This window comes from Capra hircus, chromosome 1 (genome assembly GCF_001704415.2).
Source record: "Capra hircus breed San Clemente chromosome 1, ASM170441v1, whole genome shotgun sequence".
Lineage (NCBI taxonomy): Eukaryota > Metazoa > Chordata > Mammalia > Artiodactyla > Bovidae > Capra > Capra hircus.
In genome coordinates, this window is record NC_030808.1 from 82756950 (window position 1) to 82783757 (window position 26808).

A 26808-nucleotide genomic window follows, 5' to 3' on the forward strand; every position below is an offset into this window, starting at 1 on the left:
TCCAGCTTGCTTATGATTAGTATTTACCTTACATGTCTTTTCCTATCTTTTACCTTCAGCTTTTCTATGTCCTTTGGTTTTAGGTGTGTCTTTTTAAAGTCCAACTAAACAAACACTACCTAAATTGTTGAGTTTAATACATTTACATTTGTTTTATTATTAACATATTTGGATTTACTTCTGCCATCTTATTCCATGCTCTGCTTCTTTTTTTCCTCCTTTCTTGACTGCTTTTAGTTTCATTTAGGATTTTCTTTCCTCATTTCATTTTTCCTCTCCAACCCTTTGTCTTTGTTTACCACTTTCAGCCAGTCTTCCAACTTATCAGTTCTTTTTTATCTGTGTCTAATTGAATGGCATCACCGACTCAATGGATGTGATTGAGCAAGCTCCCGGAGATGGTGAAGGACAGGGAAGCCTGGCGTGCTGTAGTCCATGGAGTCACAAAGAGTCAGACACAACTGAGCGGCTGAACAACAACAATTTACTTTAATTTATCTACTGTGGTTGTTAAATTTCAATAATTGTATTTTTAATTTTTTAGAAATTTTATTTGCTTCTTCTAATACATCTGCTTATTTTTATAGTCCTTTGTTCAGTGTAAGGGCTTCCCTGGTGGCTCAGAGGTTAAAGCGTCTGCCTCTGATGAGGGAAACCTGGGTTCGATCCCTGGGTCGGGAAGATCTCCTGGAGAAGGAAATGGTAACCCACTCCAGTATTCTTGCCTAGAGAATCCCATGGACAGAGAAGCCTGGTAGGCTACAGTCCAGGGGATCGCAAAGAGTCGGACATGACTGAGTGACTTCACTTTCACTTTCACTTTCACTTTCAAAGGTACATAATGGAATGAGAAATCTCATCTAGTGAGTAGTTACATGTACAGAATATATCAGAATTGTAAGTCATAAGAAAGTTGGAGAGAGAAAAGAATTTTTGTTCAGTGTACAAAATCTTCGCCTACCACAATGTTATAGTATGTTTTGCTCTATTTTTTTCTTTTTAATTTATTTTTTTTATTGAAGGATAATTGCTTCACAAAATTTTGTTTTCTGTCAAACCTCAACATAAGTCAGCCATAGGTATACATATATCCCCTCCCTTTTGAACTTGGCTCCCATCTCCCTCTTTATTCCACCCCTCTAGGCTGATACAGAGCCCCTGTTTGAGTTTCCTGAGACATATAGAAAATTCCTGTTGGCTATCTATTTTACATATAGTAATGTAAGTTTCCATGTTACTCTTTCCATACATCTCCCCCTCCCCTCCCCCCTCCCCATGTCCATAAGTCTAATCTCTATGTCTGTTTCTCCACTGTTGCCCTGTAAATAAATTCTTCAGTACCATTCTTCTATATGTATTCTTCATATATTCGTATATATGTGTTAGAATACAATATTTATCTTTCTCTTTCTGACTCACTTCACTCTATATAATAGGTTCTAGATTCATCCACCTCATCAGAACTGACTCAAATGTGTTCCTTTTTATGGCCGAGTAATATTCCATTGTGTATATGTACCGCAACTTCTTTGTCCATTCATCTGTTGATGGACAGCTAGGTTGCTTCCAAGTTCTAGCTATTATAAATAGTGCTGCAATGAACAATGGGATACATGTGTCTTTTTCAATTTTGGTTTCCCCAGGGTATATGCCTAGGAGTGGTATTGCTGGGTCATTTGGCGGTATTATTTGTAGTTTTTTAAGAACTGTCCATACCGTCTTCCATAGTAGCTGTATCAATTTACATTCCCACTAACAGTGCAAGAGTGTTTCCTTTCCTCCACACCCTCTCCAGCATTTATTGTTTGTAAACTTTTGGATGATGGCCATTCTGACCAGTGTGAGGTGATATCTCACTGTAGTTTTGTCTAATAACGAGCAGCTTTGAGCATCTTTTCATGTGTTTGTAAGCCATCTCTATGTCTTCTTTTGAGAAATGTCTGTTTAGGTCTTTTTCCCACTTTTTGATTGGGTTGTTTGTTTTTCTGACATTGAATTGTATGAGCTGCTTGTGTATTTTGGAAATTAGTCCTTTGTCAGTTGTTTCATTTGCTATTATTTTCTCCCATTCTGAAGGCTGTCTTTTCACCTTGCTTATAGTTTCCTTTGCTGTGCAAAAGGTTTTCAGTTTAATCAGGTCCCACTTGTTTACTTTTGTTTTTATTTCCATTACTCTAGAGATCTCTTCAAGAAAATTAGAGATACCAAGGGAACATTTCATGCAAAGATGGGCTTGATAAAGGACAGAAATGGTATGGACTTAACAGAAGCAGAAGATATTAAGAAGAAGTGGCAAGAATACATGAAGAACTATACAAAAAAGATCTTCACGACCCGGACAATCACGATGGTGTGATCACTCATCTAGAGCCAGACATCCTGGAATGTGAAGTCAAGTGGGCCTTAGAAAGCATCCCTACAAACAAAGCTAGTGGAGGTGATGGAATTCCAATTGAGCTATTTCAAATCCTGAAAGATGATGCTGTGAAAGTGCTGCACTCAATATGCCAACAAATTTGGAAAACTCAGCAATGGCCACAGGTCACTTTTCATTCCAACCCCAAAGAAAGGCAATGCCGAAGAATGCTCAAACTACCACACAATTGCACTCATCTCACACGCTAGTAAAGTAATGCTCAAAATTCTCCAAGCAGGCTTCAGCAATACATGAACCGTGAACTTCCTGATGTTCAAGCTGGTTTTAGAAAAGGCAGAGGACCCAGAGATCAAATTGCCAACATCCGCTGGATCATGGAAAAAGCAAGAGAGTTCCAGAGAAACATCTACTTCTGCTTTATTGACTATGCCAAAGCCTTTGACTGTATGGATCACAATAAACTGTGGAAAATTCTGAAAGAGGTGGGACTACCAGACCACCTGACCTGCCTCTTGAGAAATCTGTATGCAGGTCAGGAAGCAACAGTTAGAACTGGACATGGAACAACAGCCTGGTTCTAAATAGGAAAAGGAGTGTGTCAAGGCTGTATATTGTCACCCTGCTTATTTAACTTCTATGCAGAGTACATCATGAGAAACACTGGACTGGAAGAAACACAAGCTGGAATCAAGATTGCCAGGAGAAATATCAACAACCTCAGATATGCAGATGACACCACCCTTATGGCAGAAAGTGAAGAGGAGCTAAAAGGCCTCTTAATGAAAGTGAAAGAGGAGAGTGAAAAAGTTGGCTTAAAGCTCAACATTCAGAAAACGAAGATCATGGCATCTGGTCCCATCACTTCATGGGAAATAGATGGGGAAACAGTGGAAACAGTGTCAGATTTTATTTTTATTTTTGGCTTCAAAATCACTGCAGATGGTGACTGCAGCCATGAAATTAAAAGACGCTTACTCCTTGGAAGAAAAGTTATGACCAACCTAGACAGCATATTCAAAAGCAGAGACATTGCTTTGCCAACTAAGGTCCGTCTAGTCAAGGCTATGGTTTTTCCAGTAGTCATGTATGGATGTGAGAGTTGGACTGTGAAGAAGCCTGAGCGCCGAAGAATGGATGCTTTTGAACTGTGGTGTTGGAGAAGACTCTTGAGAGTCCCTTGGACTGCAAGGAGATCCAACCAGTCCATTCTGAAGGAGATCAGCCCTGGGATTTCTTTGGAAGGAATGATGCTAAAGCTGAAACTCCAGTACTTTGGCCACCTCATGTGAAGAGTTGACTCATTGGAAAAGACTCTGATGCTGGGAGGTATTGGGGGCAGGAGGAGAAGTGGATGACAGAGGATGAGATGGCTGGATGGCATCACTGACTCAATGGACGTGAATCTGAGTGAACTCCGGGAGTTGGTGATGGACAGGGAGGCCTGGCGTGCTGCGATTCATGGGGTTGCAAAGAGTCGGACACGACTGAGCAACTGAACTGAACTGAGGAGGTGGGTCAAAGAGGATCTTACTTTGATTTAGGTCATCTAGTGTTCTGCCTATGTTTTCCTCTAAGAGTTTTATAGTTTCTAGTCTTACATTTAGGTCTTTAATCCATTTTGAGTTTATCTTTGTGTATGGTGTTAGCAAGTGTTATAATTTCATTCTTTTATGTGTAGCTATCCAATTTTTCTAGCACCATTTATTGAAGAAGATGTCTTTGCCTTATTGTATATTCTTGCCTCCTTTGTCTAAAATAAGGTACCCATAGGTGCATGGGTTTATTTCTGGGCTTTCTATCTTGTTCCATTGATCTATATTTCTGTTTTTGTGTCAGTACCATACTCTATTGATGACTGTAGCTGTGTTGTATAATCTTAGATCAGAAAGGTTGATTCTTCCAGCTCCATTCTTCTTTCTCAAGACTGCTTTGGCTATTCGGGGTCTTTTTTTTCCATATGAATTATGAAATTTTTTGTTCTAGTTCTGTGAAAAATGCCATTGGTAATTTGATAGGGATTGCACTGAATTTGTAGATTGCATTTGGTAGTATAGTCATTTTCACAATATTGATTCTTCCTACCCAGGAACATGGGATATCTCTCCATCTATTTATGTCATCTTTGGTTTCTTTCATTCAGTTCAGTTCAGTCACTCAATTGTGTCTGACTCTTTGCAACCCCATGAATTGCAGCACACCAGGCCTCCCTGTCCATCACCAACTCCTGGAGTTCACTCAAACTCACATCCATCAAGTCGGTGATGCCATCCAGCCATCTCATCCTCTGTTGTCCCCTTTTCCTCCTTCCCCCAATCCCTCCCAGCATCAGAGTCTTTTCCAGTGAGTCAACTCTTCGCATGAGGTGACCAAAGTACTGGAGTTTCACCTTTAGCATCAGTCCTTCCAATGAACACCCAGGACTGATCTCCTTCAGAATGGACTGGTTGGATCTCCTTGCAGTTCAAGGGACTCTCAAGAGTCTTCTCCAACACCACAGTTCAAAAGCATCAATTCTTCGGTGCTCAGCTTTCTTCACAGTCCTACTCTCACATCCATACATGACTACTGGATAAACCATAGCCTTGACTAGACAGACCTTTGTTGGCAAAGTAATGTCTCCTCTTTTCAATATGCCATCTAGGTTGGTCATAACTTTCCTTCCAAGGAGTAAGCATCTTTTAATTTCATGGCTGCAGTCACCATCTGCAGTGATTTTGGAGCCCAAAAAAAGAAAGTCTGATACTGTTTCCACTGTTTCCCCATCTGTTTCCCATGAAGTGATGGGACCAGATTAGTGTCTTATAATTTTCTGTGTACAGTTCTTTTGTTTCCTTAGATAAGTTTGTTAGATATTTAATTCTTTTTGTTACAATAGTGAATGGGATTGATTCCTTAATTTCTCTTTCTGATTTTTCATTGTTAGTATATAGAAATGCAAGTGATTTCTGTGTATTGATTTTATATCCTGCAACTTTGCTAAATTAACTGATTAGCTCTAGTAATTTTCTGATACTACCTTTAGGGTTTCCTTCAGGGTTTTCATGTCATCTGCACACAGTGAGAGCTTTACTTCTTTTCCAATCTAGATTCCTTTTATTTCTTTTTCTCCTCTGATTGCTGTTTTGCTCTATTTTTTCCCCAGAATTTTTATAGTTTTAACTATTATATTTATGCCTATGATAAATTTTGAGTATATTTTTGCATATGATATGTGTCAATATCTATAGTCAACACAAATATCTGTTTTTTCTAGCACCATTCATTTAATAAGACTGTTCTTTCTCCACTGAATTATCTTGACCCATTATCAAAAGTCAATTGACTAACATGCATGGATCTAGTCTGGATCCTCTCTGTGTTCTATTGATCTATGTCTATCCTTACATTGCCTCACATACTGTATATCTAAAGTAAAACTTAAAATCAAATAGTGTAATTTCTTCATCTTTGTTCTTCTCTTAAAAATATTAGGCATTTGCAATTCTATATATATTTTAGAATCAGCTTGTCACCTCTCTAGAAACAAAAAACCTTGCTTTTATTGTGAATTAAACAATGCTTAAACAAATATACAAATTTAGGGGAGACCAAGATGGTTACATAGGAGTCTCTTAAACATCCCTCCTCCCATAGACACACACAGAGCAATTCCCTCTGAGAGAAATCAGAAACTGGCTGAGTGACTTCTACATGTTGGGCAAATGAGAAAATATCCACATGGAAATGGGTAGGAAAGATGGAGACATACACTCAATGTACACTAGTTCCTTCACCCAGCACAGTACCATATAAGCAGGAGAGAACCCTCAACTCTGGAATGAACCGTGACCTGAAGAGTGAAAGCTTTGAACCACACATCTAGCATCCCAACTTTTATTCATCTCCTTCCTTGTTGCAAAAATGATTTAAGATATTATACCTTTTAACTGAGGGCATAAAGGGAGATAAGCAAGTACAGTTAAATTACCTAGTTAAATGCATGGTTGAAAACAATCTGCCAATGTTCTTTTAATATCAGAAAGTGAGCAGTGATTTTAATCTAATGTAAGTTCAAGTCTGTTAACTCCATAAATAAGACTGCAATTACTGATCTAAAAATAATTAAATGAAAACCTATACAACAATGAATATGAACAAAATATTGCTATTTACACATGGCTAAATCTCACAAATATAACACTGAGGGAAAGAATTCAGACATAAAAGAATACCTACTGTAATTCCACTTATCTAAACTCTAAAACAGACTAAACTAGTCTAGAAGTCAGGTTAATGATTACCTTTGGAGAGAATGAATGGGAGCAACAACTGCTAAGGCCCCAATGAGTGTTTTTCCAAGAGTTGTTCTATTTCTTCACTTGGGTGGTGGTAATACAGGTGTGATCAACTTTAAAAATTCATTCAGTGGTACACACAAGATTTGTACACTTCTCTGTATGTATCCTAGATTGCAATAAAAAGTTTGAAAAGTTAAGGAAGAAAAACCTTTATTGTGTAAGGGTTTGGCATGCCAGCTGTGTGTTGCACTTAATATGTTAAAAGGTTGCATTAATGATTCAAAATATTGCTTAACAGTTATTGAATACTGAAATAAGAAACTACTTTGGATGACTGAATGTCTCAAATTAGTTTAAATAATACATGGAAGATGGATTCCAAGTGTAAGCCTGAGTAGAGTGAAAAGAAAGTAGCCTGTGAACTCAAGACCCCTGAGACTAGAATTCTAAGCAGATCTTTTTTCAAAAAGTATGAGGAAATAGGCAAGAGTTGTGGTCTTTGGTCCGATGTGGGAACTAGGCAAGCTGCTCCTTTGGGGTCTAGTGAATACCATGTTAGCACAGTGTGGAACAGGTAGTAAGAGAGTAAGAGAGACCTGGGCATTGGACATGTTGTCTTGGGATAACTTGGCAGAATTACTCAGTTTACCTTGAAGGGAAGAAACTTGAAGAATGATTTTATTTCCTAATTGCATTTTATCTTCTGTCTGCTAAATTGCACCTTTAGAAATCCTTGTGTTTGCTCAGTAAGCTTTCTGGTGTTTCATTGAGACAGATGGCCACACGAGTTATAGAAAACTCTCATGGTATAATTATAAAGTGCTACTTATTTTGTACAGATTCCTACCACTATGCTATATAGGTGGGAAATTAGTATCAGGAGTATCACCTCTGAATTATTAAGTATAATAATATAAATGAATTGTCTGATGGTAAAGAATCCACCTGCAAAGCAGAAGACCCTGGTTTGATTCCTGGGTTGGGAAGGTCCCCTGGAAACAGGATAGGCTACCCCACTCCAGTATTCTTGGGCTTCTCTGCTGGTGACTCAGATAGTAAAGAATCTGCCTGCAATATGGGAGACCTGGGTTTGATTCCTGGGTTGGGAAGAGCCCCTGGAGGAAGGCATGGCAACCCCCTCCAGTATTCTTGCTTGGAGAATCCCCATGGACAGAGGAGCCTGGCGGGCTACAGTCCATGGGGTTGCAAAGAGTTGGACACAACTGAGTGACTAAACACAGCACACATAGTAAAGGAGAAATAATAATGAAAGATGTTGGTATAAAGAAGGTGTAAGAGGAAATACAATAGTGACAGAGGAAGGTGAGAGAAAACAGTGTTGAAAGAGCAGACAGGCTTGGTTTTCAGCAAGAGAAACAGAGAGATGAAAGAAGAGAGGGGATAAGTATGAAACATGGTATTGTCTGTAGATATTCTGGATTTCTAGAAGATAGAAGGAATCAAAGGCAACTCACAGTAAGAATGGGCAGGTATATGGGGCACCAAAACAATAAGTAAGAAGGGATTTTTCTTAGAACTGTTTAGTGAATAAAAGAAACACCGAGGGACTTTCCTGGTGCTCCAGAGGTTAAGACTCCACGCTTCCACTGCAGGGGGCATGGGTTTGATCCCTGGTTTGTGAATTAAGATACTGTATGCCTCACGGTGTGACCAAAAAAAAAAAAAAAAAAAAGACAAGAAACACTGACATGTGAGAAGGTTGTGAGGATATATCGGATACTGCTAATAAAAGGAGAGAGTGGGAGCTTAGAAATGGCAACCTAAAAAGTTAGAAACATAATCAAGCATTTGAAGAGAGTAGTAGTATATCCAGGGCCAAAGAGTTCATAAATTTCCAATGTGTTCCCTTAACAGAGGTTTATACTAGCAAAAGGAGGAAAAGGAAATAAAGTGGTAAGTATATGTTTTTTTGAAAGGGAAAGGGATATTGTAAATCACATGTACATCCTCTGAAATTGTGAAATACCCTTAACATTCCTGCTGACACATCTAGGCTAGAGCTTAAACTATAGCTTAAACTATTTTGCCTCATTGTCAGGTCATGTTTTAAACTACAAGAATTGCCTCAGCCTTAACACATGAATAGGTGGTTGCTTTGCAAAGGATATTGTCAATTGTAATGGTCTTGGCACAGAAAACCTATAGTCACCTATGTGTGAGGTAGGACTGCAAAGTTGACGTCTAGAGAAACACAAACGTGGGGATGGGAAAGGACATGATGCAAAGGTGACCTTAAGGAATTTGAAATTCCTCAAAGTTGTGGTAAACACTTTTCATGTTAAATTATTAGCAGAAGTCAAGGGCAAGTTTCTGATTGTTTCTGATGTTTCGAGTAATGGAAAGAAGGAAACGTAAGAGAATCTACAAGCAGAAATACCATTGTCGGTGTAATAAGGACTGTTTCTAAGAACAGAGATAGTTGACATATAAGAATGGACTGCTAATTTTCTACATAAGTTATGGGAAAATAAAATAAAATATACCAAGATGGGATAAAGGGATTGCATCTAGAGCTAATAAACACTGATTCTTGGCTAGCTGGTGTTCATTCATACATTGCAACAAGTCTGTTAAGCACCCATGATGTGTCAGGCGTCATGGTACCATATACTGATTTGTAAAAATGGGTGAGACATTGTCTTTTAGGAAATCACACTCTTTAAGGAGAGTCAGAAATATAAATAAATCTCTGAAATCTATTCATCTAGTTGAATATAATTAAAACATAATACAGATATTCATCCTTGGTATTCTTTCACTTCCCCTTTCAATTTCTCTCTCTCCTCAGGTCCTTGCTCCCAGTTACCTGTTGGAGTCCTCCCCAGGATATGTGCTGGTGGGGATATGAAGTACTGTTAATACGGAACCCTTTTTTTAAAAAAAAAATAGGTTTTGGGGAATTCCCTGGCAGTTCATTGGTTAGGATTCTGTGCTTTCACTGTCGGGGGCCTAGGTTTAATCCCTGGTCGAGGAGCTAAGATCCTGCAAGCCTCTTGGGACAACTCCCCTACCCCACCAAGAAGGAAGGGTTTTTGGCAGGGAGTAAATATAATATACGCTCATTGAAAACACAGACTTCCCAGGTGGGTACAATGGTAAAGAACTTACCTGCCAACGCAGGAGATGCAGATATGATCCCCGGGTTGGAAAGATCCCCTGGAGTGGGAAATGGCAGCCCACTCCAGTATTCTTGCATGGAATATTCCATGGACAGGGGAGCCTGGTGAGCTACAGCTGATGGGGTCACAAAGAGTTGGACACAACTGAGTAACTGAACACGCACGCATTGAAAACACAGATAAAAATATAAAAGAAGATAGCAATCCTCATAATCCCATTATCCTGGACAAAGTTAGCTCTTGTTATTTTTGTTTTTCATGTCTAGCTCTCCATTGGAGAAATAAATGGCAACCCACTCCAGTATTCTTGCCTGGAGAATTCCATGGACAGAGGAGCCTGGTGGGCTATAGTCCATGGGGTCACAAAGGGACATGAATAAGAAACTAACGCTTTCACTCTCAGCTATTCATATCTTTCCCTCTGCATTTCTATCTAGCATTCTTTAAAAAAGAAAAAACAGAAAATTTTATATACATACTGTTTTATAACTTGTTTTTTCCACAGTATATATCATGGACCTGTTTCCCTGGTTTTGACATAAATCTACATTCTTACTTTAAACGGCTACAGAGCATTCCTTTATGTGGCTATAGGACTGTTTAATTTGAACTCTTTAATTGAGGCCCTTAATTAGTCTTCGTGGCCCTTCTTCAAGCATGTATATGTATTCAGAAGGCCTTCTCTTTGATTTTGTGAGATTAGAAGAACCTGTCACAATAAAACTTGACACAAAGGAAAGTGAAATGAAAATGGTTGATGAAAGGGACATTTTAAAATTTAAGTATGTTATAATAATTTCTTGCAAATGAGGTGATCTTTTCATTCTTTTGAATCTCTGAAAGTGTCTGAGAGTCTTCAAGTCAAATCCCATTACACCTGTTTAGAATGAAGTATCAAAGCTCCTAGAAAGGGGCTTTAAAAAATCATTTATTTTTTAATTGAAGGGCAATTGCTTTACAGAATTGTGTTGGTTCCTGCCAAACATCAACATGAATCAGCCATAGGTATACATGTGTGCCTCCCTCTTTAACCTCCCTCCCACCTCCCACCCCATCCCACACCTCTAGGTTGTTACAGAGCTCAGTTTGAGTTCCCTGAATTATACAGCAAATTCCTATTGGCTATCTAGTTTACATATGGTGATGTAAGTTTCCATGTTACTCTTTCCATACATCTCATTTCTCCTTTCTACCCACCCAGCTGTGTCCATAAGTCTGTTCTCTATGTCTATGTCTCCATTACTGCCCTGAAAATAATTACGTCAGTACCATCTTTCTAGATTCCATATATATGTGTTAGTATACAATATTTGTTTTTCTCTTTCTTACTTCACTCTGTATAATAGGCTTTAGGTTCATCCACCTCATTCAGTTCAGTTCAGTTGCTCAGTTGTGTCTGACTCTTTGTGACCCCATGAATTGCATGCACGCCAGGAGTTCACTCAACTCCTGAAGTTCACTCGAACTCATGTCCATCGAGTCGGTGATGCCATCCAGCCATCTCATCGTCTGTCCTCCTCTTCTCCTCCTGCCCCCAATCCCTCCCAGCATCAGGGCCTTTTCCAATGACTCAACTCTTCGCATGAGGTGGCCAAAGTATTGGAGTTTCAGCTTTAGCATCAGTCCTTCCAATGAACACCCAGGACTGATCTCCTTCAGAATGGACTGGTTGGACCTCCTTGCAGTCCAAGGGACTCTCAAGAGTCTTCTCCAACACCACAGTTCAAAAGCATCAATTCTTCGGTGCTCAGCCTTCTTCACAGTCCAACTCTCACATCCATACATGACCACAGGAAAAACCATAGCCTTGACTAGACAGAACTTTGTTGACAAAGTAATATCTCTGCTTTTGAATATGCTATCTAGGTTGGTCATAACTTTTCTTCCAAGGAGTAAGCGTCTTTTAATTTCACGGCTGCAATCACCATCTCCAGTGATTTTGGAGCCCCAAAAAAGAAAGTCTGACACTGTTTCCACTGTTTCCCCATCTGTTTCCCATGAAGTGATGGGACCAGATGCCATGATCTTAGTTTTCTGAATGTTGAGCTTTAAACCAACTTTTTCACTTTCCTCTTTCACTTTCATCAAGGGGCTTTTTGTTCCTCTTCACTTTCTGCCATAATAGGGTGGTGTCATCTGCATATCTGAGGTTATTGATATCTCTCCTGGCAATCTTGATTCCAGCTTGTGCTTCTTCCAGTCCAGCATTTCTCATGATGTACTCTGCATATAAATTAAATAAGTAGAGTGACAATATACAGCCTTGACGTACTCCTTTTCCTATTTGGAACCAGTCTGTTGTTCCATATCCAGTTCTAACTGTTGCTTCCTTAGAACTGACCTAAATGCATTCCTTTTTATGACTAATATTCCATGTGTATGTGCACCACAGCTTCTTTATCTGTTCATCTGTTAGTGAACATCTAGGTTGCTTCCTTGTCCTAGCTATTGTAAATAGTGCTATAATGAACGTTGGGGTCCATGTGTCTTTTTCCTTAGAAAACAAAATAGTGGGATTGCTGGATCATATGGTGGTTTTATTCTTAGTTTTTTCTCCATACTGTCTTCCATAGTGGCTGTATCAATTTACATTCCCACCAACAGTGCAAGAGGGTTCCTTTTCTTCACACCCTTTCCAGCATTTATTGTTTGTAGACTTTTTGATGATGGCCATTCTGAGCGGTGTGAGGCGATATCTCATTGTAGTCTCGATTTGCATTTCTCTCATAATGAGCGATGTTGAGCATCTTTTCATGTGTTTATTAGTCATTTGTATGTCTTCTTGGGAGAAATGTCTGTTTAGGTCTTTTTCCCACTTTTTTATTGGGTTGTTTGTTTTCTGATATTGACTTGCATGAGCTGCTTGTGTATTTTGGAAATTAATCCTTTGTCAGTTGTTTCATTTGCTGTTATTTTCTCCTGTTCTGAGGGTTTTTTTTTCACCTTGTTTATAGTTTCCTTTGCTGTGCAAAAGCTATTAAGTTTAATCAGGTCCCACTTGTTTATTTCTGTTTTTATTTCCATTACTCTAGGAGGTGGGTCATAGAGGATCTTGCTGTTATTTATGTCATAGAATGTTCTGCCTATGTTTTCCTCTAAGAGGTTTATAGTTTCGAGTCTTACATTTAGGTCTTTAATCCATTTTGAGTTTATTTTTATGTATGGTGTTAAAAAGTGTTCTAATTTCATTCTTTTGCATGTAGCTGTACAGTTTTCCCATCATCACTTATTGAAGAGTCTGTCTTTGCCCCATTGTATATTCTTGCCTCCTTTGTCAAAAGTAAGGTACCCATAGTTATGTGGGTTTATCTCTAGGCTTTTTATCTACAAGAGGGCTCTTTACCTCAGTGTTTGTGGAGATTATCATAAATGCATTGAGGAGCCAGTGCTTCCTGGAAAGTTATTTATTGGGACAATCAATCGAGGAGAGACTCCAGTGACCCCAGTCTTCAGTGATAAGGGAGTCAGAAGTTAGGTGTGGCTAAGGAACACTGAAGTGTGCGGGAATGAGGACCCACATGCCCGTGAGGCATGTGAGAGGTCAGGAGATTGTCTAGGGCAGCCCTAAACCTGCTTGGTGGGGCTGTGTTGTTTTGGGAATTTAGAGGGGACATGGTAGTCACTGGGCTTCCCTGATGGCTCCAACAGTAAAGAACCTGCTTGCAATGCAGGAGATGCTGGAGACTCGGGTTCATTCCTGGGGTCAGGAAGATCCTCTGGAGGAGGAAATGGCAGCCCACTCCAGTATTCTTGCCTGGAGAGTCCCATGGATGGAGGAGCCTGGTGGGCTACAGTCCATGGAGTCGCAAAGAGTTGGATACGACTGAAGCAACGGAACATATGCATACACATGGTAGTCATTGCAGGTAAGTGGTTAAGACTAGGAAAGGGCCTGTGTCTGGCTGGCCCTAAGACCATGAGAAACTTCATGCTGTAGTTTGTAGCGAGAAGTGGATATGGATGTCATGCCTTGGTGTTTCAGAGGACAATCACCATAGTGATGGAGGTGGCCATGAAGAGCAGGTAGAGGCAGAAGAGCAGGGTGTCCATCATGTGGCTTAACTGCACCCACAGGCTGTCCAAGTGCTGCTTCTGAGTCTTGTTTTCCTGCTAGGTCCTTGCTGACCGAGGGAACCCATTTAGCTCTTTCTCTGGGACTTGGCACATTCCCCACAAACTCCATGGGCTCCTTCACATCTACGGTGAGACAGAGACTCAGCTGTGGGCCACCAAGGTCACCTGGGGGATTGTGGGGAAGGAGTCAGGAGCAGAAAAGCGGAGGTGATGGAGGAGGAAGCATAGGCAGTGCTGACTTCCCTCACCAGGCAGGTGGGCAAGGCCCATGTTTTCCTTCTGGGGCACAGCGGGGCAGCATGTCCTTGGGCTGGTGCAGTGTAGAAGCAGGAAATGGAGCCAGCGAGGCATGGGTGGGGGCTGGGTGGTGGCCAAGTGCAGCAGGTAGGAGATGAAGATGGTCTCCAGCAGGCTGAGCACCATCAGGGACAGACACAGGGCAAAATCAACACCTGGAGGGAAGTTGGGCCTGCCTGAGGGCCAGAGGCACCAGCCAGGACTTCGTTCTTCTCTTCCAATCCCACCCTGGGAAGCACAGCCTCTTTTGCCCAGTATATCTCCCTTCCCTGAGCCAGTTCAGCCAGTCCCTCCCACCCTTCTCTTCTGAAGAGCTGGAGGGGCCATACTGATGAGGGGGGTGCCACTGGCAGGGAGTAAGTCATTCATCATGAGCAGGAAGACGTTGTAACCCAGCAGAAGAGTTATCTTCAATGAGGCAAGGTTCTTTTTATTATTATTATTATTTTATTTTAATTGGAGGCTAATTACTTTACAATATTACATTGGTTTTGCCATACATTGACATGAATCCACCAGGGGTGTATACGTGTTCCCCATCCTGAGCCCCCCTCCCACCTCCCTCCCCATCCCATCCCTCTGGGTCATCCCAGTGCACCAGCCCCGAGCACCCTGTATCATGCATTGAACCTGGACTGGTGATTTGTTTCACATATGATAATATACATGTTTCAATGCCATTCTCCCAAATCATCCCACCCTCACCCTCTCCCACAGAGTCCAAAAGACTGTTCTATACATCTGTGTCTCTTTGGTTGTCTCGCATATAGGGTTATCGTTACCATCTTTCTAAATTCCATATATATGCATTAGTATACTGTATTGGTGTTTTTCTTTCTGGCTTACTTCACTCTGTATAATAGGCTCGTTTCATCCACCTCCTTAGAACTGATTCAAATGTATTCTTTTTAATGTCTGAGTAATATTCCATTGTGTATATGTACCACCAGCTTTCTTATCCATTCATCTGCTGGTGGACATCTAGGTTGCTTCCATGTCCTGGCTTTTATAAACAGTGCTGTGATGAACATTGGGGTACATGTGTCTCTTTCAGTTCTGGTTTCCTCAGTGTATATGCCCAGCAGTGGGGTTGCTGGATCATATGAAAGTTCAACATTCAGAAAACTAAGATCATGGCATCTGGTCCCATCACTTCATGGGAAATAGATGGGGAAACAGTGGAAACAGTGTCAGACTTTATTTTTTTTGGCTCCAAAATCACTGCAGATGGTGACTGCAGCCATGAAATTAAAAGACGCTTACTCCTTGGAAGGAAAGTTATGACCAACCTAGATAGCATATTCAAAAGCCGAGACATTATTTTGCCAACAAAGGTCCGTCTAGTCAAGGCTATGGTTTTTCCAGTAGTCGTGTATGGATGTGAGAGTTGGACTGTGAAGAAAGCTGAGTGCCGAAGAATTGATGCTTTTGAACTGTGGTGTTGGAGAAGACTCTTGAGAGTCCCTTGGACTGCAAGGAGGTCCAACCAGTCCATCCTAAAGGAGATCAGTCCTGGGTGTTCATTGGAAGGACTGATGCTAAAGCTGAAACTCCAATACTTTGGCCACCTCTTGTGAAGAGTTGAGTCATTGGAAAAGACCCTGATGCTGGGAGGGATTAGGGGCAGGAGGAGAAGGGGACGACCAAGGATGAGATGGCTGGATGGCATCACTGACTCGACGGACGTGAGTTTGAGTGAACTCCAGGAGTTGGTGCTGGACAGGGAGGCCTGGTGTGCTGCAATTCATGGGGTCACAAAGAGCTGGACACGACTGAGCGACTGAACTGAACTGATGGCAGTTCTATTTCTAGTTTTTTAAGGAATCTCCACACTGTTCTCCATAGTGGCTGTACTAGTTTGCATTCCCGCCAACAGTGTAAGAAGGTTCCCTTTTCTCCACACCCTCTCCAGCATTTATTGCTTGTAGACTTTTGGATAGCAGCCATTCTGACTGGCATGAAATGGTAACTTATTGTGGTTGAGGCAAGGTTCTTATTTCCTGCTGTCAGGAAAAAAAAGCTGAGGGTGTCAATGGTGACCGGAAAGCTACTGGGCACCAGGAGGTTTGAAATGAAGAGGCTGGGCCTGCACCTGTTGGCCATCTGGTGGGAAGGAGTGTGGAGAATGTGGCAAATAACTGATGCCAGAGCGCTCAGCTCTATATTTGCTTATTCATTCTTTGCTGATGTCCAGTTAGGCTGGTCATGGGTTGACCTCTCTGGGTAATAGATGCATTGAATTGTGCCCTCTTCAGAAATCCCACAAATTTCATTGTCTAATTTCCCCTTATGTCCCACTTTCTGGGAACACAATTATAGACTTTTGTGGGCAAATGGGGCCCTTTAGACGATTGGACAGGACCATCCATTTTTATAAAATCCAGCTGCTCCTCCTGTCTTCAGGGCAGATGCCTTGAGGATCCTTCTTGAGGGCAGTTAGGGTAGAAAGTGGAATGAGGAGCAGGTACTCAACTCCTTAGAATTATTTTTACATCCTAAAGGGCCTTAGATTAAGAGGAAAATCAAGAGCAACTCGGAAGTCAAACAGGGGCCCTTGGACTTACATAGGAAATGATTTGGTCATATAGGTTGCTGTCCATCAACATCTTTGGGGTTGCTTTGCTGGTGTTCAGAAGCTCCCACTCCCCCTGGGTCTGAGTGACATTTCAAGGTATATCTGTTATCACCCACAATTCCTTTTCCAGGAGCATGCTGTCCACTGCAAGCAGGCCAGGGTTGCTCAGTCCAGAGTGTCCTCAAATCTGCCCACAAGATTCAATTCCTCCCCGACTGAGCTTCTTCCACAGATTCTCCTCCCTGTCCTTTTAAAGTAGGCATCTAGGTTTTTTCAGAAGTGGGTCATAGGACCAGCAATTCATATACATGTGGGCTGCAGCATTAGGAGGTTTGTTTGTTTTTTTTTTTTTTTTTTTTGGTTGTTAGGGTCAAAGTTATGGGAAGATTAGTTATGACTCAAACACGAGTCAAGAATTTTTGGAGGGACTTTCCTGGTGATCTAGTGGTTAAGAATCCACCTGCCAATGCAGGGGACACAGGTTCGATCCCTGGTATCCCCTGAATTGGCTAAGGGGAACTAAGATCCCACATGCCTTGGGGCAACTAAGCCTGTACCACAACTACTGAAGCCCATGTACCCTAGAGCCCATGCTCTGCAACTAGAGAGAAAGCCTGCATGCAGCAATGAAGACCCAGTGCAGCCAAAAATAAGGTAATAAAATAAATAAAAAGAATTTGGGGAGTCTTTCCTATTTTTCTTCTCAGTTCCCCAATTCTATGTGTTGTTTCAGTGGAATAAATCTTGAACAGCTCAGTATTTTTATAATTCCATGCATGCCAGTTATAATGATTTATTTGTCTGATTCTGCCATAGGACACATGGTAGCTTCAGTTACATTAATTACTGGTTAAAGTGTATTGGCTGTTAATGTTAACAGGCTTGAGCTAAAAATTATACACGTGCAGCAGGTCAGGGTCAGGTTAGACTCATTTGGTGGAAGGGCTATCTAAGGTAAAGCAGTAGTTTTTGTTTATTTTTTTCACTTTATTGAGAAATTAAAGCAGTAGTTCTTAATCCTGTCTGCACATTAGTGTCACCTGGGGAGATAGAAAGAAATCACAGTAGTAGAACCCCATTTGGAACAATTACTTGGAATTTCTGGGGTAATGCAAAGTTATTGGTATTTTTAAAAAGCTTCGGTGGGCAGCCAGAGTTGAGAAGCACTGATCTAAAACCTTCCTAAATAATGCCTGCATCACTGATACATCTTCCTCTGAACCCTAAATGGCTGCCACAACGTGTCTCACTCACCTGTGTAGAGGAGGGAACTGAAAGTGAGCATGCAGGGTCTGTTGGTCAAAAGGAAAGTAGGTGGGTTATAGGTGCTGGTCACCTTCCTTGGCCTGTGGTGCTATAATTCGACCTTGGCTGCTGAGATATGTAGTGAGACCTGGAGGTACCTGATCCACATCCATGCTGCTCGTGAGAGGCAGAGAGAGATAGGCGCTGTGGGTGCCTGCATCAGCTTGTGTCTCCCTCCCTTCCCAGGTCTTCTATTGTGCTCACTCTTGGGGCTATTTCTCTAAGGTCACTCTCTCTCGTCTCTTCTGCTCATAGTGTTTTGTGAGAGTCAACTCATTGAGGCTGTACCCTGATCTGAATCTGCTGGTGTCCCTGTGCCCTGCACTGACCCTTGGTTGCTCTTTTCAGATGGGCTTTATGCTGGCTTTCCCTGACCCGGATATGCACTATTCCACGATGCTGATATCTGGAAGCCACAGGTTCTCAGCTGATACAGTGAGTCTGTTGTTGCTGATGCACTCTGCTGTGTTCTAGCTAATGAGAGGCTTGTCCCACATCCACAGCCAGGTCAGTAGAAGCAGAGGTGAGTGATGGTGGAGCCACTCCAGCCCTTCCCTTTCTTCTTCTCTTTCTTTTTGGCCATACTAAATGGCAGGCAAAACTTTCCCATATCAGGGATCAAACCCGTGTCCCTTGCAGTGGAAGAACAGAGTCTTAACCACTGGACCACCAGGGAAGTAGTCTTTAAACTCTGATCCTCTTCCTCCCACTGGGGTCCCTAATGACCACACCCTATCTCCCCTACTTTGTTAGCCAAGTATCATTGGCAATGGAGAAGGAAATGATCACCCACTCCAGTATTCTTGCCTAGGGAATCCCAGGGACAGAGGAGCCTGGTGGGCTGCTGCCTATGGGGTTGCACAGAGTCGGACATGACTGAAGCGACTTAGCAGCAGCAGCATTGGCAAAGTACCCCTTAATGGCCTTTTTTATAGGCAGACATTAAATACAGCCTAAAACCACTTGGACCCAGGGTTGTACCAGTGCATTGGTCTGCAACCACTTGGCCATTTTCTTGGGTTACCAGTTCTATCTTCCTAAGCTGCCCAGGGAGATTTGTGTCCCCTGGACCAGTTCTAGATGGACTTATTTGGTCCAAGAAAGATTTATACATTGGGTAGAGGTCTGGAAAACCTTTAAGTCACTCTTAAAATTTAAACTTATAATTGGTAGTGGGAAAGGGGAAGAGTTGATCTGCTTTACAGTAGTAATCCACAGGAATGATGTCAGAAGCTGGAGCTGTGCATCCTGGTAAAGAAATTCCCATCCAGGCTTATTAGTGCAAAAAGATTTGGCCCCTGCCCACTACATATTCTTATAAATATTTACTAATTTATTGGAGCAGGCATCATTTTAGATGCTAATCTATCTTTTCCTTATTGTCTCCCCTTGTATCTAGGAACAATTCAGGTTTGTTTGGTTTTTTTAAAGAAAGGTCTTAATTTTGTTTTTGTTTTTTTATTTTTATTTTTTCAGTTAGAGGATAATTGCTTTACAATATTGTGTTAGTTTCTGCCATACATCAACATGAATCTTCCACAGGTATACATATGTCCCCTCCCTCTTGAACCTCCTTCCCACCTCCCACCACATCCCATCCCTCTAGGTTGTCACAGAGCATTGGGTTTGAGTCCCTGTACCATATAGCATATTCCCATTGGCTATCTGTTTTACACATGGTAATGTATGTGTTTCAATGTTAATCTCTCAATTCATCCCTTCCTCTCCTTTCCCCACTGTTTCCACAAGTTTGTTCTTTCTGTCTGCGTCTCCTTTGCTGCCCTGCAAATAGTTTCATCAGTACCATCTTTCTAGATTCCATGTATATGTGTTAATATATTATATTTGTTTTTCTCTTTCTGACTTACTTCACTCTGTATAATAAGCTTCATTAGAACTGACTCAAATGCACTCCTTTTTATTCCTTTTACAACTTCTTTATCCATTCATCTGTTGATGGACATCTGTGTTGCTTCCATCTCCTAGTTATTGTAAATAGTGCTGCAATGAACGTCAGTTCAGGTTTTAATTGGCATAAAGATCACTTCTTTCTGGAACCTTCCAGAAAGGTCAGGACTCAAGGATAAATCCTTTCTGAAAAAAATGTCACTGCAGCCTTCTTCTCTGTGTCTCCCCATCCCATAGGAAAACCTTCTAATTAGCCCAGAATCCATTCAGAGTACCTGTTGCTCACCACTAGACCAATACAATGTTGGGCTGAGAGGGCAGAGGATTATTATCCCCTGTTAGAAGCAACGGAAAGTGGGGACCAGGTCTCATCACTTCCAGGATGGCAGACAGATGAAAGATATGTTGACTTGAGTGGAAGTGCTGACCTTGGTAGCTGGACAGACCTTTAAGTCAAACAATGCTTGGAAGGCAGCAGAATCTACCCTATGCTGGTCAAATCCTGAGCAACTGATGATGAAAATGTTGCCTCTTCCTGTAGCGAGCAGAGACCCTGTGAGAGAGAGCCTCTGTTACTAGGATGGGAGCCTCTCTGCAGAGAGAGAAAACAGAGGACTCACTGGGAGGAGTGGGTAAGCCCTCCTTCTTAGGCCAAGACTTCTTAAGGTCAAAATCCTTCCTGCCAGGGCTGGAGAGGATGGGCTGGTCTGGTAGGCAAATGGTGGAAATGGATGTGGTGAGCTGAGTTATTACCTATTCTCATTCTCATTGTTCATCCTTATGCAAAATCTGCCCAAATCTGTATGCAAACTCATCCTTGATGTAATGGCAGCCACTTCAAGAAGGCCTGTGATGCACCCATCATAAGTCTCTTGGATCTACCTACTAGCACCACCTAGCACTGCCCTTGGACTTGTAGTCAAGGTCACTTATAAATCTGCTCTAATGATTTCTCATCCTCATTTTCAGGGACTTCTGTTTACCTAAAACAGAGTTAATTTATCAAGAAGATAAGATAGATAAACAACTGCGCTTACTTACTAAGCAGATATGGGAAACATGAAGTAGGTATTCTGAATGTGTGGTTATTTTGGTGCTTTGGCTTATTTTGCCCTTCTCAGATTTAGTGATCTCAGATAACTTAGGACTTATTTCTAGCACTGGGATCATTAGGCCATATCACTGGGCCAGTAGTATAGTAAGCCCTATGTGGATCTTTGCTCCTGGCCATGGCCAGGGAGCTATTTGGGTAGTATCTGAGCAGAATCTTTGCTCCATTTCCTTTTTTTTTTTTAATCTTTTTTTCCTGCCTTCTCCTCTCTTTCTCCATCTCTTTCCATAATATTTAAGGTACATACCCAGACTGGGAACAAATATTTCCCCGTGGAGGCAAAGTATCTGTTTTCTTCTACCTCAGATTGATTCCTATCCTCCCTTGATATTTTATTTACTCTTTCAGGGCTACTTTTATCATAGACATCATATCAAAGGAGGTAGGGAGGTTAGGATGAAGGTATGGTGAAAAGGGCACTGGAGGACAAGAAAAGGCAGATTTGGAAAGGTAGTGAAATGAGATCCCTATGCAGGCAGGAAGTGAGGAGAGCTCTGTGTCCTGAGCAGTGGAATGTCTTTCTATCTGTCACCAAAAGGAAATCAAGACACTGACATTATGGAAGAAATATTTAACTTGTTAATTCTAATGACCTTCACGTGCTAGAAGAAAGTTCCTATATATCCTTCAGAACCACACTCTGGTCTTCTCTGTTCTTGCCCCATCTTACCTTGAAGCAGAAAGTTGACGGTGAGACACAGGAGGAATCCCCCCACAGCGGGCCACCCTCCTTCCATCCTCTTCTTCTGGACTCTCCTCTGGGGACTTGCCAGTAGCCCCCAAACCCTGGAGCTTAAAGGGGCTCCAACCGTACCTTGGTTCCTGGTTTTGAATACTGCTCATGACAGCTGATCACTCCCTGGTGAGAGATTATGGCCAGAGAGGTCACAGCAGTTTTCTGCTTTGCCCCTGTCCATGAATGCCTTCTGAGCTCCAGACAGGGAGGAAGTTGGGCCAAGACTAAGGGAAAAGTATCCTGTTTGGCAGCTCTGTACTGAGCTCAATAACAAAATAACTCACTTTAATTAGAGAGTGTGGACTGGCGAAATAAGAATTAATACTTTTCTAAAGCCAGGGAATCTGCAGATTTGGAAAGGTGACAATATTTAGTGATTTGGTTACATATATATTAAGAATAATTGCAAATACCAAATTATAAATCTTTATTCATAGCTTCATTATCTATTGTTTATATTTTTCCAACATCCCCTAGCTAGATTTCCTCTTTCCAGTCTTTCTGCCTCCCTGATTTGTTCTCCCCCAGACTGATGTTTTCTATACAAGTTTTAATCTAGGTATTGATTCCATGATAATAGATGTCACAAAACTAAGTTAACAGATCTGTTTTTAACATTCTTGTGTTGTCAATAGTGATATACATTATCATAAACTAGTAAACTCAGCTACCATCAATATTAACGGCCTGTGTCAATGTTATGTCTTTTTTCACATCTTTATACAAAATACAAATAACCAAATGAGTGAATTGGAACATTGTTATATTAAGTATCTTAAGTCACATTTCCAGAAAGACTTGAAAATGTTTTCTTGCAGAAGGGATGAAGAGTCAGACCTAGAATACAAAAGAAACTTTGTTCAGAATGTAAGATCATGACAGTCCAAAATAGAAACCGCTAAGGAAGGCAGGACTGACTTGGGGGCCCAAAGTTGGAAAATATAGAACAGAAGGCTGCAATGTCTTTTGTTTAAAGTTTGAAATGTCTGTAGTCTTTCAGTCCTACCAGCTCTGTAAGTCATTGCTTCCCGTCTTTGGAAACTTGGCCAAGGGATTGGGCCATCATGTCATATAGGACCAAAGTACTACTGTGTCTGTGTCTACATGGACACACTCATAGCCTACCTGAGTTCCACAGGTAGGCTGTACTCACAGACCCTGGATCTAGGAAAGGAGGGTTAACTTCAAGCCTTGCTGCAAGTGGCTGAAGGTAGTTGATATATACCTTGTTTTTAATAAAGTTGGCTGAAAAATGGGACCTAAGTTCTGATTGTACTCAGTAGACATAGCTGTCAGGAGATGGAGGTGATAGAGGCAGGAGAAATAAAGCACTGAGGCACAGGCTTGCTTCCAACCTGGAGAATCAGAGTTTCAACTCTGGGATCTGGAGATCTCAGGGGCTATTATTACTCCTGCTGCTGCTGTTGCTGCGGGTGATAACTAACATATTGAGTACTTTATTGTATGCCAGGCACTGTATTAGGTTGATGCAAATGTAACTGTGGTTTTGGACCGTTAATTTTAAATCATTATAACTAGGCTCAAACACATCTTTATTAATCAAATTAGGAACCATTACAATCAACACATTTTTGCCAATGAGAAATCTTTGTTTATTCCTGTAGCATAAAAATCCATGTTTTTGGATTCAGTGAATTCTTAGAAAGCATTTTCTGCCTCCTACTGGTTATGGAAGTGTTTTCCCTGCAAAAAGTTGTTAAGATGCTTGAAGATCTGGTAATTGGTTGGCAAGAGGTCAGGTGAGTATGGTGGATGAGGCAAAACTTTGTAGCCCAATTCACTCAACTTTTGAAATGTTGGTTGTGCAACGTGCAGTTGGGCATTATTGTGGAGAATTGGGCCCTTTCTGTTGACCAATGCTGGCTGCAGGTGTTGCAGTTTTTGGTGCATCTCATTGATTTGCTGAGCTCACTTCTCAGATGTAATGGTCTTGCAGGATTCAGAAAGCTGCAGCAGACCACCGAACAGTGACCACGGCCCTTTTGTTGGTGCAAGTTTGGCTTTGGGAATTGTTCTGGAGCTGCTTCTCAGTCCAGCCACTGAGCTCGTCATTGCCAGTTGTCATATAACATCCATTTTTCATCGCATATCACAATCCGATCAAGAAAGGGTTCATTGTTGTCACCTACAATAAGAGAAGACAACACTTCAAAATGACGATTATTTTGATTTCTAGTCAGCTCATGAGACACCCACTTATCAAGTTTTTTAACCTTTCCAATTTGCTTCAAGCGCCGAATGACCATAGAATGGTCGACGTGGAGTTCTTCAGCAGCTTCTTGTGTCTCAGTTCTTTATGTGTAAAAGGATCAGCTTTGATGATCCTCTCAGTTGGGTGCTGTCAACTTCCAGGGGCCATTCACTGTGCTCCTCGCCTTCAAGGCTCTGGTCTCCCTTGCAAAACCTCCTGAACCACCACTGCACTGTATGTTCGTTAGCAGTTCCTGGGCCAAATGCATGGCTGATGTTGCAAGTTGTCTCTGCTGCTTCACGACCTGTCTTGAACTCAAATAAGAAAATCACTCAAATTTGCTTTTAGTCTAACGTCATCTCCCTAGTCTAAAATAAATGTAAAATAAACAGTAAGTAATAAGTCACTAGCAAAGAAACATAAAGTGAGAAATGCACATTAAAATGATGCATACCATAGCCACATTTATTTAAGAATGTATTCCAGTATCAAACAGCAAAGTTCAACAATGCAATTACTTTTGAACCAACCTAATATGTCTAATTTTATGTCATCCCCCAACATTCCTACAGTGCAGATACTGGTAGGAGTATGTGGAAAAAAAGAAATGGAGCCAGGTAAATAGAGAGATGGCAATGGGATCTTGTACTTTCTGATCATATTTTTGAACATAACAAACACATGAGGAAAATATAAATTTAGTTATTAACCACAAGAATTGAACACCTACAATCTATTGATCATCTTTTATAAAAATACTTAAAATGATGAACTAGAGAACATTTTCAAATAAAGCAATAAAAATGATAGTACTTAAAATAACCAGGGTTTCAGGTTTTCTAGTGCTTATGGTTTATAACAAGCTGTATAAGAATCACATAGTTTTTCATCATGAACACTGAGTCTCTTTCTACCTTCAGAATTCTTTACTTGTAAAAGGTGCTTTTCACGTTGGCCAGTCCTCCATCTCAGACAAATTATTAAGCACCTAGAATTCTTGTCTAGGAGACATACTGGCTTAGGTTAGCTCTCAGAGTTCATGCTAGCATGGAGTTCCTTGTTACCAATGTGGTTTGGATACCCGTCCTGCATATGCCTGCCTCCTCCTTTCCTTCTCCAATAGGCTCTCAGATGGGGGAAGGTAGCCATATTTAAACAGGACTTCAGTAGCTAGATTGTCATTTTCTGAGGCCACTAGAAATAGCTGTCTCCAACATTCTCTGGAATATCCTGGGAAGTCTCTAAGACTCTCATTTTAGCTCTGATACACGTCTCTCCTAAGCCAAGCTGTGGGCTTTGTTTGTCACTCATGACTAGGAGATGGTTCAGAAACTCTTAGCTGATTCAGGGGTCATTGTGGGAGGGTGAGGACTTCCTCCACTCTCAGCTTTCTCTGGGCATCTTTGGAATCTCCATCTTGGGTTCAGTATCTTTAGAATTCCTGAGCACTCAGCCATGGCCCCTAAAAAAGAGGCCCTGAATTTAGGCTTTAGCTGCTTCCTTGGACAAGTCTGAGGCCAGTTAGGATTCCTGTTTGGGTTGTAGTCCTGGATCTGTTGGAGGATACCATCAATTTAAGGTGTGGGTGTTTCTAGAAATCCTTGCATTCACCTGGGGTTTCCTAAACTTGAGTTGCAGCTTAGCAATGGGCATCCTCACCTGGAAAAGCATTTTTGTCATCCTCTAGCTGCCTTTTATTTTGGAGGATGACCTCATACAACACAATCCAGCCTTGAGGAGGATAGAATGCCAAGGTGAAGAATCTCTCTGGAAACTGTATAGCACCATCAAAGCTCCCAGGCTTCACACCTAGTGGTGTCACTCCTAGTCTGGCTTTTTCTAAATTATCCTCCACTGTGTAGGTTGTGTAATTTGAAATGCAGAGCTGACCATATCTTTCTTATACTTGAAATCTTTCAGTGGCTCCCATTGTCTGTAGCAGTTATGTTAAGATTGCTGAGTCTGAAAATTCGTATTTTCAACAAGTTTCCCAGGTGCTGCTGCGGCTACTCCTCCTGGGACCACACTTAGAAAACTGACCTATAGGATGAAATCTCCCTCCTTAGCATGATGTAAAGAACTCCCTGACTTAGGTCCCACCTATCCTTCCATCATGTTCCCTTGGATTTTATGTTACAAAAGACTTGTTCTTCTCTTTAATATGTATCAGAATTACTTAACGTGCTTTACCCTTACCACTCTGGCCCTAAATCAGAATGATAGCCCCGAATCAGAATACACAGCCTTGACGTATTCCTTTCCCAATTTGGAACCAGTCTGTTGTTCCATGTCCAGTTCTCTCACTTTCGTCAAGAGGCTCTTTAGGTCTTCTTCACTTTTTGCCATAAGACTGGTGTCATCTGCATATCAGAGGTTGTTGATATTTCTCCTGATAATCTTGATTCCAGCTTGTGATTCATCCAGCCCAGCATTTCTCATGATGTACTCTGCATATAAGTTAAATAAGCAGGGTGACAATATACAGCCCTGACATACTCCTTTTCCTATTTGGAACCAGTCTATTGTTCCATGTCCAGTTCTAACTGTTGCTTCCTGACCTGCATACAGATTTCTCAACAGGCAGGTCAGGTGGTCTGGTATTCCCATCTCTTTCAGAATTTTCCACAGTTTATTGTGATCCACAGTCGAAGGCTTTGGCATAGTCAATAAAGCAGAAGTAGATGTTTTTCTGGAACTCTCTTGCTTTTCTGATGATCCAGTGGGTGTTGGCAATTTGATATCTGGTGACTTTTCTAAAACCAGCTTGAACATCTGGAAGTTCACAGTTCACATATT

The 26808-nt window shown here is 41.3% G+C and overlaps 2 pseudogenes; both read right to left on the reverse strand.

Annotated features, from left to right (window-relative positions):
- On the reverse strand, positions 13675-19056 carry LOC102183010 (annotated as a pseudogene).
- LOC108636852 lies at positions 23357-24371 on the reverse strand (annotated as a pseudogene).